Below are 5,490 nucleotides of genomic sequence, written 5' to 3'. Positions count from 1 at the left end.
GGGAAAGGGCATTCAAGTTTAAAGTACATGTGACCAAGGGGGCCATCTCTATATCTTGCCACTGGACCTAGATGGCTCCAGAGGAAAAAGTGAGGCTGGTGACCTTGCTCAGCCCTCCCTCACTTAAATCCAATTCATTTACAAATCATCTTGCTAATGTCATGGTCCTCTTCAAGAACGAAGGACAAACACTAACAACAACGTGTGGCCATGGAGGCAAGTCATGACTCCTGTACACCCTCTTGCTGCAGCCCTCAGGTTGTTCCCCTTCAGTATGGTCTAGCTTTCTGCCGGCTTCCTTGTAGAGTTCTGAAGCTGGCTTCCCTTGTGTTTAGTTTCTTCTCAGCTCTCACTGCAGTCTCTGCTGTAAGTCACTGCTGTTCCTGGGATGCTGATAAGAAGTGCACATACTCCAGCCCTCCAAATTCACAAAGTCATCCTGTAGTCAAGGAAGAGAAGAGTGAGGGGAAAGGGAGAGGCTTTATTCCCTCTCTAGGGATTGACTGGATTTGCTTTCTGTAAGAAGCCAAATACCACTGATGATGGATTCAGAACTGGCTTTCAATTTTATAGAAGACTCATAGGGTATGACAGGGCATACATTAGTTTAATGCCTTTGGTTGATTGATTGAGTGAATAGAGATGTTCTTACCTGAAAAGGGTATCTGGGCTTGAATATTTTATTAGTTACTTTAAATGGGGTATAGTAATTGACTGAGTAAGCCCCACCCGTACACATTATAAAATGGCAGCAGGATGTACTGAAAAAGAGAAGAATTCCAAGTCAGAAAGATTTGCGTTCAAGTCCCATCTCTGATGTATTTGGGTAAGTTACAACCTTTCAGTGTAGGTCTAGGAAACTCTCTGACTTTAGGTTCCAGCAAAAGTACTAACTTATACTAGTAAAGGTAGTTTTCTCAACCTTTATGTCCATGAAATCATAGATGCAGTCCCAGTCCCTAACCCTACAAAATGGATATAAAAATTGTCTAGATTTGACCCCCAAATATAGACATTGTTCAGTGGCACAGAATAGATAGATCAGGCATCTAACCAAGTATGTATAAAACATTAGTATTTGATAAACCTATAGGGAATAAAAACTGGTCAAGGGAATTTAAAAAAAATCTATGGGAAAATTGACTAACAGTTTGGCATGGAATACATTTAAACTCATATCACACATGATATAAGTTCGTGAATTCCAACTTATAATAAACTTAAGCATTTTAAAAATAGCTAGAAAAAAACAGAAGAAAATGGAATAACGCACTATCAAATTGTGGAGAAGAGGTAACTTTTTTTTTTAACAAAAAGAATGATTATATATTTAATTACATTAAAATTTTAAAAATACCTCTGTACAATAAAAACAATATAGTTAAAAGAAGAATCACAACTAGAAAAAATATTTGTCATTTTGCCAGATAAAAGCTTGATAACTAAAGTATATTTATAATTTTAAAAAATTTATAAAAGTAATTCCCAGTTCACAATGGATAAATGGTCAAAGGATATGAACAGTTTTCAAAAAAAGGAATCACAAAATGTTATTAGTCCATTGAAAATGCTCAATCTTATTCATCCAATTGATACAAGTTAAAAGAACTTTGAGGTTAACTATTTCATCTGCAAAAATAATAAAAAAGCAACGAAATTCAGTTCTGATGAGATTGTAGAGAAATAGGCATTGCTGATGGATTTAGAAACTAGAAGAATATTTTGGGACAAAAGTCTAGCAGTGTACAGTAAAAATCACAAAAATGGTACTGCTCATTGGCCCTGTATTTCCATTGCTGGAAATATATCTTGAAAGCGTTATGTAAAAAAGAGTTACTTATTCAAAGGTTTTCATAGGATCATTATTTATAATTAAAAAAAAAACAAATCCCAAATCTAGAAGCAACCTAAATATCTGATATTAGAATGTTTAAATAAACTCAATCAACCAAAAAAGCATTTATTAAATACCTATTATGTTAGGACTCATGAAAATGAGACAGCCCCTAATCTGAAGAAACTGCCATTTTACTAGGAGTATGCAACAATTTCACAGATAAGCAAATACACAATTTTGTTTGTTCAGTCTTTTCAGTCATGTCCTATTCTCTGTGACTCCATTTGGGGTTTTCTTGGCAAAGATACTGGATTGTCTTGCCATTTCCTTCTCCAACTCATTTTACAGATGAGGAAACTGAGGCAAACAGAGTTAAGTGACTTGCCCAGGGTCACAACGCTAGTAAGTGTCTAAGGCCAGTTTTGAACTCATGAAGATAATTCTTTCTGACTCCAGGGCCAGTTCTCTAGCCACTGCGCCACCTGGTTGCCCAAATACCTGATACATACAAATAATTTGTAAATATATGATACATACAAGATAAATATAGAATGCCATGGAGGAGGAACTAACAAATAGGGGAATCAGGAAAGTCCCTTTGATGAAGGTGGTATTTGAACTGAGCCTTGAAAAGAACTGGGGTTCCAAGAAATGGAGGTGTGGAGGGCAAGCATCCAGGCCTGGGGTACAGCTGTGCGAAACAGAGTTGGAAGATAGAAGTAAGTGGGAATAAGAGGAGGCCGGTTTGACTGGAGCATGTAGTGAGGGGGAATAATGCATAACCAGTCTGGAGAAGTGGGCTGGAGCCAAATTGGGAAGGGCTTCAAATGCCAAACAAAAGAGTTTCCATTTTATCCTCAAGATAATAGGGGATGTCATTGGAGCTTCTTGAGACATACCTATGCTTTAGGAATATGTGTTTGGCAGCTCCCTGAAGAATAGATTGATCAGAGAGGTGATAGACTGGGTGCAGATAGACCAATTAGGCCAATGAGGAGATGAATGGAATGATCAAGAGGGGATGAGAGCCTGGAATAGTTGTGGTATATGTAAAGAGAAGGGGAAGGATGAAAGAGTTGGACGAGGTGAAATCAACAAGATTAAGCAAACAGATTGGACGGGAGGAGGTGAGGAAGAAAGAAACATCAAAGATGGTTCCTAGGTTACAAATCTGTATGGTATAGTAATGGAAAGGAATGTTATAATGTGGTTGAGACTGACAAATGTATGTATTATAAAGAGATCTGAAAAGACCTTGATGAAGTAATACAAAATAGAAAGAGAGAGAGAGAGAGGGAGGGAGGGAGAGAGAGAGAGAGAGAGAGAGAGAGAGAGAGAGAGAGAGAGAGAGAGAAAGAGAGAGAGAGAGAGAGAGAGCAGAACTGAAAAAAAAATAGACCATAACCAACAACTATTTAAGTGGAAAAATGAATGCAAAAGAATGGATGGAGAATTTTGACTAAGGCTTAGAAGAAATGACTGAAAATACATAACAGTTATGTTATATATGAAAATATATGTTATATATGAAAAAATGTAACAGTTATGAAGCCAGCCATAATTGCATTGATGATTAATATTAAATTTACCAAAAATCACTTTTTAAGTTGGGTGCTGGTATTTAAACCCAGGTCTCCTGGCTGTAAATCCATTGGTCATTCTTCTAAGGTACCCCACTTCTATCCTATTCCACTTGGTGGCATTTAGAATAAGATCCCTCTGTGGCTGCCTCATTAGGACATTTGGAAATTTTGCCAATGGGTTATTGCCATGGTCCATCCTTCCCAGGATCTGACTGTCAAAAGAGGCCTCAGAAGGGTAAGAGTTGGGGAGAGGGAAATATTCTTAGGAGGGTGTCGATGACCTCCTTCAGGTTAACCTTAAAAGTTAGGCATTTCTACACACTCCACTGTGTTCTAGAAACCTAGAGACTTTTGGTCAAGGCTCTGGCTGCCTGGTCTGCCCTGGCAGGGGAGATGAAGGTCAAGTGGTAGCTTTTCTGAAAGTCTAGAAAGAAAAAGGAGACCAAAGGAGGGAAAGCTTCAGACCCCTAAGACCCAGGGCTAGTTCTAGCCAGCCTCTTATGTCTTTATACTGAGAGGCAGAGCCAGCTTGTATTCTCCATATTCAGATGACATCCACATCTGAATCACTGTGACATGCTGTAGATGCCATTGTAACCCAAAGCCCATGTTACAGCCTTTCACAGCTCTGAGTTCAAGTGGGCTTGTATTCATTCTGGTTCCATAGGGGAGTTAAGTTCTGTTTTGTTTTGTTTTGTTTCTCTGGTTCCATTATGCTCCCCACCACCACTACTGTAGAACCTTAGAGAAAATTTCTAAATAAAAGTTTAAAGTCTCCCCAGTAGTGGGTAACAGAGTCCCTTTGAGAAAGGTACTTAGTATACAAAATACATATCAGGTATAGGACAGCTATTTATTTCCTCCTCTCTTCCCTATTGATCTTTTCAAAAGACATACACTTTAAAAACATGAAAATAATCCATCACACCAATTACACTCTTCTGAGAGGTAGAGACAATCTTGTAGGACTGCTGAACAGATATTTCACATTTATCTCAGATCTATTTTGTCTAAGCAACAGACAAGTTTGTTAGGAATAGCTCACTAGTCTTCTCGGGTTCAATTCTGTGGTCAATCTCAGCAGCAAAATGACATGCATATTTCTCAGAATAGACATGTCCCCACAGATAGGGATCAGAGCACACACCCAACCCTCATGGAAAGTGCCTCAGTGTAACAGATTGTGAGACTCCCCTAATCATCTCCCTGTTCATGCCATATTTTAATGAAATGAGGATTGTGACCCTTTGTGTGGAAGATAGCAGTACAGAGTATACCCTACCTGGAAAAGAGGAGAGGTACCTCAAAGGGAAATTGAGTACCCACTGTGAAGTAGGGGGCATTGGACTGGGTGCCCAATACACATTAAAGAACTGATGTTGTAGCTACAGAAAATTGTCTAATCCACAAGTACCTGAATTCTACCTTCCTCCCTCCCTCCTTTGGCCCAGGTTCCTCTCTGCTTGGTCTGTGGTTTAAAAATATTTTTTGAAAAGACTCTGCATACAATGTGCTATATTCACAAAATTGCTTCATTACTTTGGCCCCATCTGGAATGCCAGGAAAATCTCCAAAATTAGAGTTCATGCCTCATTTCCTATTAATACCCTTATCTCTCTTCCCCATTTCACATAATCCAAAAAGAAACACACTCCCATTATTCCTTTTGTGCAAAACACCATAATTTAAAAAGACACAGTAATGAATCTCCAAGCAGCAGCACTCAGCTAAAGAAGCAGGAATCTCCATGATGAGGATCAGTCCACCCCTGGCCCACTAGTTGCTGAGTTCACGCATTCACTATTCCTAAAGGGAATCTCAGGGGAGGACTGCACTCCTCTTTTCCCAGGCTCCCATGTCTTCACTACCTGTAAGCAGGTGAGCCCAAATGCTTTTTTTAAAGGCAGCATTCTCTGCATCCTGCAAAGTCTCAGGGAGAAAGGTCGCAGATCATGGATGAGTGAATTCATGAATGAATCAAAAAGCATTTATTATAAGCTAACTATGTGCAAAATACTACATGAAGTGCTGGGGATGCAAATGGAAAGCTGAGATAGCCTCTCCTCTCAA

The sequence above is a fragment of the Phascolarctos cinereus genome, unplaced genomic scaffold (assembly GCF_003287225.1).
Source record: "Phascolarctos cinereus isolate Bilbo 61053 unplaced genomic scaffold, phaCin_HiC Scaffold_4;HRSCAF=312, whole genome shotgun sequence".
Classification (NCBI taxonomy): domain Eukaryota; kingdom Metazoa; phylum Chordata; class Mammalia; order Diprotodontia; family Phascolarctidae; genus Phascolarctos; species Phascolarctos cinereus.
This window is presented reverse-complemented; position numbering follows the sequence as displayed.